This window comes from Cupressus sempervirens, chromosome 1, assembly GCF_028749045.1.
Source record: "Cupressus sempervirens isolate cs-2001-9-10 chromosome 1, ASM2874904v1, whole genome shotgun sequence".
Classification (NCBI taxonomy): domain Eukaryota; kingdom Viridiplantae; phylum Streptophyta; class Pinopsida; order Cupressales; family Cupressaceae; genus Cupressus; species Cupressus sempervirens.
The window spans coordinates 499,503,034-499,512,885 of record NC_143118.1 but is presented as its reverse complement, the minus strand read 5'-3'; positions in this window follow the sequence as shown (position 1 = coordinate 499,512,885).

Sequence of the window (9,852 nt, the reverse complement as noted above, 5' to 3'; positions counted from 1 at the left end):
TGACCAAATTTTCCTTGAACCTCCACTTTAGAAATTGTGGAAGTTTCCCAAAAGATCTCAACATTAGAAACTTTCCAACACACTTTTTAGAAATATCCCTTAAAGTCATTATTATAATAATAATATAGATATTATTATAATAATGCAACTTAATGATTAATAAATAAATAAGAGCTCATGCAATTATTAACCTGATTAACTGTAGGTGACGACCAACCACCAAGCCACCCACTGCACTACCAAAAATAGCAACTACTAAAAATAGTAAGTCCATAATTGAGATGCCCAAAATGCCTTGTCAGCTCATGAGGGTCGCTTTGGTGAATTGACATGGCCAACTACAGGAACTTGCTAAAAATGGGGACATTATAGAAAGAACCAACAAAGACTCCAAAATAGAAGAGAGTAAAATAGATGGTAGTTGCACTGGGTAAAAGGCAAAAGGTATTAATGACTTTTGAGAAGAAGAAGAAAATGAGAGGACAAATTGATGTCCCTGAAGATATTGAACAAGCAAAGCAAGAGAAGAACCACCAAAAAGTGTGAGCAAAGGAAGAAAGCCTAATGTAGAAAGATTGGACAATGCAATCATTGATGATGGTAATTTTGTCTAGTTGAACAAGTTTTAAGAATTGTACAATAATCTTGACAAAATTCAGTAAAAAAATGCAGTGATACGGTATATGATATTGAAAAGCAAGAAGTTCATTGATATACAAGGACACATTCCCACTAACTTGTTTGAAAGACTTGTTAAAAGAAAAATGAGAGTGCAAGAAGAAAATGAGAGTGCAAGAAGTGGATGAGAAGATCAAAGAAAATATGATAAAAAAGTTATGCACAGTAGAAAATAAAGAGCATTTGGAATATGTATTCAAGAGTCTTGAACCTTATCTAAGGAACAATACAAGAGCTATATTAATCATGGGAGGAAACTACGAGAAAGTAAATAAGGATGATGATGGATCTTAAACCTTCTAGCCGTTAGAGCACAACATCAGCAACATCATTATCAGCTACTCCATAGGTGACTATACATGTGGACACCATGTAGATAGATAGCACAAATGTCATAGTTAATACCGCAGAGGATCCTTTTAAGGATTATGGAGAAAATGTTGACAATTTGATAGGTTATACAAGCTTTGATGAAGAAGAAAGAAGGAAGATAGAAGAAAGAAAGAAGATGGAAGAGAAAGGAGGAAGAAAGAAAGAAGAGAGAAGAGGAAGAGAAGAGAAAGAAGGAAGAAGAAGAAAAGAAAGAAGAAAGAAGAAAAAGCCAGTAGGAAAATAAAGGCAAGCGAACCTAGTTCTTCAAGGTCACCACTTGAATCTACGTTGGCAGCTTTGTCAAGAAATAAGTCAACTGATGATGATCAAGTTGGATTGATTTCAACTCTGAGTAAAATTATTAAGGAGCATGAGTAAAGACTCTACAAAACTCGTTGATGGCCCTGAGAAGTTGCAAAGTATTGTATCAGCTAAACTCAATGAGCTAGATCCACAGATAAGGGCGACAGAGGTTATCAAGGCTTTTGATACTAAGTTTACACAGTTATTAGAAGTGGCAACCACAAAGGCACAAACTCTACATGATGCAAAGATGTTTTGAAAAGTCTGTGAAAACATCAAACGAGACTTGAAAAATCTTGATGAGAGAATCAAGAAACTAAGGAGATGTTTAGTAGAAGAAAAAGAAGTGTATGGTAAATGTGCCTTGTCACAAACATTTACCAAGGATATCATAGATGAGCTGAATGTTAAACTGGAAGAGTTAAAGACTCTTGTGAATGAACTACAAAGTTCTACAGTGCAGATTGTAAACTTGGAAAGTAGAATTAGCAGGATACATGATGAAATTGGGCTTTTAGAGCTAAAGAAGGAAAGAATGTTGAAAAGATTTTCACTGTTAAGGGAGCACCTTATTCTGAAAATTGATCTTGTGCAAAGACAATTGGACGAATGCCCATTAGCCAAGGTATCCTATGAAAAGTTTGCATATAGTGACTTGGAGGCAGTAGAGATAGCCTCATATGCACTATGTGCATTACTCAACATATTAGATGCAGTAAAGGACAAATAGGTAATGGAGTTTTCCATCTTGAAGACTAACATTGCTGATTGCATCTTAACGATATCCAGTCAGCAATCATGAAGGAAAAAGCATCAGTAAAATTTTGAGTTGTATATAGTTCTTGACACCATCTTTGTCATTGATGTCAAAAGGGGAGAGATATAAGGAAAATTGTATGTACATTTAAGGGAGAGTAGAAATTCTAAAAGAGTGAAAGATTATAATCAAAGGGGGAGTAATATTATAACTTGGAGATATAAGGAAAAGGTGGTATAAGTAATGATGATCCACAATTTTAAATTTTTTTGTAATGGCCATGTAACAGATGTTACAAATTTTGAAGTTATAAAATTTTGAGTTTTGGGACTCAGCCAATTTTCCTATATGTTGCCATTATTGCCAAAGGGAGAGATTGTTGGAAATTTGGCTAGGTTAGACAGTATGATGTTGTCATTTATGGCAACATATATTCAGCATGAAGTGAACAAGATGTGAGGATACAATTTTGACAAATAGACTTAGAAAATTGTCTAAGTATCATTCAGTTTATCTGACAGCAGCGAAAGAGATTTGATTGGCGAGCTTTACTGAGAGATGATCAACACGTGCGAATTAAAGGATAGATAAAGTAGACTCTGTTGGTCATTCCTGTATGTGCACGAGGTTGTACGGACTGTACGGAAGAAGTTACAACAATTTTCCCAGTTGTAGTAATGAACCCATTCAAATAGGATAAAGATAAGGAATTAGGTATCTTGGCTAAAGGTACTGTTTTGTTTACCAAAAAAATTACTTATCTAAGTAGAGACAATATCCTAGATATTAACCCTAAGTGAGAAAATTATAATGTTATGTTTTAGGACACATGCGAAAGGTATGAAGGCCGATAGTACAAATTATTTTGCAATAACTTGGTATAAAGGACAGAACTTGAAATGCGAAGTTTGTAGATGTTTATGACATTGATAAGCTATTGTTTTGAGATGCAAAATTCAAATGTTTGATCAGAGCAATGCAAATATATGATCAGCTTTGTGAAGAGTAGCAAAGGCAAATTAGATATTGAAGATATCAGCAACAATAAGAGGCTTTTGTATATATCTCTTGTATTGAAGAACATTGTTGTATATTGCATGTTTGGGCAGTGGACTCATCTTGCATACTTTGTGTAATTGTAATAACAACTCCTAATGGGGTTGATGCTTCTAACAAGGTCTAGTCCTCTAACAAGGACCGATACACTATACTGATCTAATAGACTCATAACGGGGTCAATATCTTTCACAAAATACTTTTGATTAGTGGATCATTTGTGGGTACCATCTTCACCGGGATTTGACCTTGGCCAAGGTTTTCCTAGCTAACAAAATATGGTGTTATGTGTTGCACTTTTTATGGTTGTGTTTACTGTTAAACATAATCAATTTAATTTCATATGCAAGTAATAAGTTTGTTAATGATATATCCATAATTGAGAAAAAGTTTGTAAAAATACTGATTCAACCCCCCCCCCCCCCCCCCTCTCAATATTTCTTATTTCTAAGAAGGTTATCATTCTACATCAAGCATTCTAGAACAATAATCTAATCCTTTACAGCTTCATACATTTTACATATATTTACATACATCAACACTTACATGCTAGGGTTTCACTCATAGAATAGATTCTTAGCATTTTAGCACTTTTACATTCTAAATCCACAAATCTAGAATACACATACACTACATACACACACAACATCTTTCTTAATGGCTATTCGTCAAGGTGGAAATCACTAAAGTGAGGGGATGACTAAAGAAAACCCCTTTATGGGCATCCACACACACTATATTTGTTATAGGATTGAAGGATATAGAATTGAAGGTTTCAGATCTGAAATTTAATCCTTGTGAGCTTTTCTGGAGAAGTTAGGTCAACCTTCCTATAGGGCCTCAGGAACACGGTGACCTCACGAGAATTGTTCCGAAACAATTACCACCAAGTCAACCTATTCTCTATTACTTCTCCAAAAAATTAGTTTCTGAGTTTTTCATTTGGTTCAGAGATCCACAGTCAAATATTAACAAACAAGTCTAAATCTGTTGTTTTCTAAGGAAAAAGTCACTTTCCATAGCATATTTCAAGGCGAGTCCTTAATCGCTTATTTCATCCTTTAGTATTTACATTTTTTCAAATCTATATTGGGCTATTTGTGTACATTTCAGATATCTAATTATCTCACATGTATCTTTTAGATCTTATTTGCTCTGAATTAATTAAATAACATTGCATGAAAGAGGCCTTGCTAGTGTAGTTCCTTGTTAAGTCTTTAGGTTTCCTATTGGCATCCCTTTATCACACTTGGGGTTTTGCTAACCAAACTTAGGTCTTATTGAGAGTTATTCTTGAAAGCCCATCTTTCCCTTGTATTAAATGGCTTAGGGAGAAAAGGTTAAACTCATTATATCTAGTTTGCATTGTAACCATAGGTGCCATTTTGTCCCTGAACAACTACAACCCTAAATAAACTACAATTCACTGTAGACAACAATCCACTAATCATGAACTGGTTGGTACCATCTTCAATATTCCTATATAGTTCCAATGAAGTACATAACACATTAGATCTCTACTTCAATTGCAAATTCCACTCATACCTCTTCGCACAATTCTCATACATGGGCATCCATCCATAAATAATAAATTTATATCATCACATTCAGCACCTCAATACAAAATATTTAATAAAATATCACAAATCATCCAAGCGATCTAAAACATGACAGCTAAGGCATAAAAAGGATCCAAATGCACATCCTTGGGTACACTCCAACTTTGTAATTCATGCACCAATGATCATAACACGTTACACCATCAGGTTTGTTGGTTATCAAAATCGTTGATTAGAAACCTACGAGCGTTGCCTGCTCGATGTTGGGTATCCAGTCAATTTTGGCCAACGTGATAGGATCAATCAAATTGATTTGAATCCTTTGTGCTTTTGGCTTCGCTAAATCAAGGCCTGTACACCTGATCTTGGATAGCAAAACTTGGATCCAAGACGATTTATAGCGAATAGATTATAACAAAAATAATTTCCTCAAGTGGCAAGAATTTAAGGAAAACTTCCGGCTTGTGAGTGATGACTATTATTCTTTGAATTTTAATAAACTTGTGAATGCTGAAATGAAATTAAAAGTGAATTACTAAAACAAATAGATATTAAACCTTTAAAAGAAAAAGATTAGAATATTACCAGCATACAGATTGACAGCAAATTTTATGATCAGTGCCAAAGTTTAATTGGGTAATAGAGTCAAATATATATTTCTTACGTACAACTTTATGATATTGTTATATTGTATTTGTAAATAATTCAATTATAAAGATGCCTTGAATTGTTACACTTTTGCGTATTTAGACTAGTCTATTGTGCTTTAACCTTTATGTGAACACAATAGATACAAATAAAGAAAATGATTATATCTTTCAATATTTGTATTTATCTTCTCACAAAGTTGATTTGCCCAAAGAATGATTGGATTCCCTTGGTTGTTTTAGGTATTTGAATATTGTCGATGGCTGCTACCCTTTCTGGATCAATTCTTACCACTTCTTTAGAGACAATATGACCTAACAGTTTTCCTTCAGTGACCCCAAATTGACACTTTTTAGGGTTTAAAAAAATTCCAAATTCAAGGGCTCTTATGAAAATGCTTTCTAAATGCTTACAATGATCTACTTTCTTAGAATAAGCGATGAGGTCATCTTGGTAAACTACCATAATTAAATCAATTAATCCATCAAAACCAACATCCATTGCCCTTTGAAAAGTAGCTCCCGCATTTGTTAGCCCAAAAGGCAACCTGGCATAAATGTAAGTACCCCAAGGTGTTGTGAAAGCAGTCTTATACTGTTCAGACTCTTTAACTTTAACTTAATTATAACAAGAGAGTCCATCCATCATAGATAATAGTTCATTACCAGTTACTTTTTGCAATAAAATTTTCATATTAGGTAATGCATAATTATCCTTAAGAGAAGATATGTTCAAATTTCTAAAATCTATACATAATCGTATATTACAATTCTTCCTCTCATTGGGACTAAATTTGAAACCCATGTAGAGTGCCTAATAAGTTTAATAATTTTGGCATCTCTTAACTTAATGCGCTCATCTTTCATTTTTGGGGCTAAGGTTGGATTTATTGGGCGTTGTCTCTGTTTAAAGGGTTTTGCATCAAGTTTAAAAGGTATCTCATGCTGAAACAAATCTTCCCTATAAGCTTTGAGTTCGTCATAACTCCAAGCAAAAACATGTCTATATTTTCTTAACAAGGAAATCAGGTCAGCCCTTATTTTGGATGACAATTTCTTTCCTACATAAACCTTTTTGGGAGAATTTTCACTCTCTAAATTTATTTCCTCAATATCATTTTGGATTTGAGTGGATTTGCTATTTTTTGCACTTTCCCTTTCATCAAAGATTTGCTCTAAGGCCACTAAACCCTTAGGTATCTTATTCGTTTTTAATTGCACTCTTTCTTTTCCAAATAATGTTTCCTTACCATCTTTTTCTTCCACACATCCATTCCAATCAATAAACTGATTTTCATAATCCTCTTGACAAATTAAAAATCTAATAATATTTCTATCATCCTCAAAAACCTGCCAGTTTTGCACATTATCTAGTATCGAAGGTCTATTTTCCATTTCCACTTGAATAATCTCATCAAATGGGATATCTATTTGCCTAATAGCAAGGTTAGCCATTATATCAGCTAGGTAGTTAACTGACCTATCAATCCATTTGATGGAAAAGGCATCAAAGAATTCTAGCAAATCCTATACATAATTTTGATATTGTTTTAACCCTGGGTTCCTAGTTGAAAACTTATGCCTAATTTGAGAAACAATTAGGTCTGAATCCCCTAAAACAGTGAGTAATTTAATCCCATAAGCCTTAGCAAGATCAAGAATAATAATTAAAGCCTCGTATTCAGCAATGTTATTAGTACATTCAAAATTTAATAAGAAAGAAAATTTAAAAACCATACCTGATGGTGAAATAAATATAACACCGGCCCCATTTCCTTCATTGCTACAAGCACCATCAAAGAACATTTGCCAAACGTTATTACAATCTTCCTTAGCATGTATTGAAATCGAATTAACAATTTTAGGAACAAGTTTAGTTATACTTACCTGAAAGTTATCCATGTCAGAATGGCAAAAGTTTACTTCAGGATCTGGAATATAATCCTCAACCAAATAATGCGACTAGAGTTCCCTCTCAATTATGATTTCCTTGCCCCCTACAGGTATGGTAGCATAAGACAAATCCAGTTGCACATGACCACCAACCAAATTTGACCATTGTCTAGATAACATGCCATAACTCGTTGATATCTCGACTACTGTAATGTCAATTCTATATGATATATGCGGAAATGATGGAAAACGAAATTCAACATTTTTAATAATCCCAACTACAGGCACAGATCTATTATCCATAGTATAGCATTTACCAAAAGGAGTATCAACTTTGAGACTTATCTCTTTCATTACATCAAGAGACATGATATTAACTGTTGCGCCAAAATCAATCATACAAATCTTTACCAATTTATTATTTATCAATAATGTTAAATAAAATGGGTTTACTTGATTTGACTTTTTATTGAATGTTGTTCCTAGATATACAATAGGTGGCTCTTCATTATTTCTTACATCATCCTTATTACTAATATCTTGTACACTAGATAATATCTTCAAAGTCTCGTCCCTGTAATCAGAAAATTTCATCATTTCCATTAGAAGCATAGTAATTTTCAACTGAGATAAAGCATGATTCATAAAACTATGACAGTCAAATATTTTCTTACCATTAGTATGCATGACTAGTTGCTTGCTCAGCCTATAGGACTGATTACTTTATTTTTGCTTGGCTTGAGCTTGATTACCAGGTCTTTTAGGCGCTTCTACCTACTGCTGATTTTTTGCAAATATACCAGTAGGACTACCCTGATTAGCATTACTGTGCTTATTTCTTCTTTGGTAAGTGTGTTTAGCATGTTCTACTACTGCAATAGTATAAGCTCTTCTTTCTTCCATTGTTAATCTGCATAAAGTAGGTGTATCTTCCTCATTTGAAAACACTTGTTGAACACAACATTGCTGATTAGAGCCCTTGTAATAACAATCGGAATTTTGGTCTTCATCTGTAGAGTCATCTTCATCCCTACCCCACGATGGTTCTGATGATATGGTGTTGACTACAGGTTTCTCTTCATTTCCTGACTTTCTTCCTCAAAAATAGTTTGTGCAACAATGCAATGTTTAGGATCATGAGGCAGTCTACATACATCACACCATGGGCCATCATCAACAATGTTGATTTTCTTTAAAGGATCGAGGGTGTCCTTGGCATAGTTTGGTCTTTCTGGTTTCCCATCCTTCCAATTTGTGTTGTAAGGCATGTCCTGAAGTCTTACCCTGTCATTTCTGTGAAATGATGGTCTTTCATTTATGTTTTGTTTGACCTTTATTTCCTTTAACATATCCATTATTTCTTTTAGTTCATCCTTCTTAGAGTTTTTAGGATTGTATAATTTTGGGTCATCCCTTTTGTTAATCATGCTTGCTACTTTCCTATCATTTTCAATTGTCATGGCAACTTTGAAAGCTTGTGGCAATGAAGAAGGTCTTTGAGATCTTATCTCATAATGGGTTTTACTATCAAATGCACATAAGTAGAAATCAATCAAAAATGAATCCATCGGTCTAGTTTCCCTCGAAATCCGGTTGAGAACTTTGTTAAATCTTTTGTTGAATTCTGATACTGACTCATTTGTATTCTTTTTAATGCTTGTTAATTCATGTGATGCAAAGGATGTATCATTGTGATCACCAAATTGCTCAATAAACTAATCAGCAAAATCGCACCATCCAGAAATGGATCCATCCGACAAACTTCTATACCATTCTGCAACATCCTCGGTTAATGATTGAACAAAAAGTTAAATGAATATATCTTCGTGGTCTTCCTCAAAATCTTCAATTACATTTTTTAGATTAATCACATGTCGCTCGGCTGATTCTGTTTCATTTCCTGAAAACTTTGGGATTGCATTCCTTAAATCATTTGATATCAGATTTGGATATCCTCTGATCCCATTGAAATCAAGTTGTCTATATCTTTCAATTGCCATAGGCTGCCTTATTACTTGATTTCTAATGCCCTAATTTTGCACCATATGACCCTAGATGTTTTGATTGTTATTATTTTGATTCAAACCATAGGGCTATCTAACATTTCCACCATTTTGTGGAATTCCTCTAGCATGCTGCCCATTATTCCAAGCCCGTTGATTATTGTGGAAATGTCTGTTAAAATTATTATTATGATTCCTATCCCTTTTGTTCTCATATTAGGGATTAACATGACTAGTAGCAAATTGTGTTTCCAAATTTTTTTTATGAGGCAGATTATATGTTGGTGGTGTATTCACTTCATTTTGTATTTGATTTGGCCTTTCTTCCCTCCACCTATCTGATTTATCTTCATTACATGCTTTTCTAAATGGGGAAGCAATAAGATCTTTTGATATCCCTATGTTTTCAAGAATATCATCCGGCTGCATTTTTAGTGTTTTAGCCAATATTGCACTATTACCATTTGTTGTTTCAGCCATCTTTTTTATTATCATATCCCATTGCATTATTTGTTCTTGTTCTTCGTCATCCTCAATACGAGTTATCTTGCATTTTTTGCTCTTCATCAATCCTAGGAATGTGA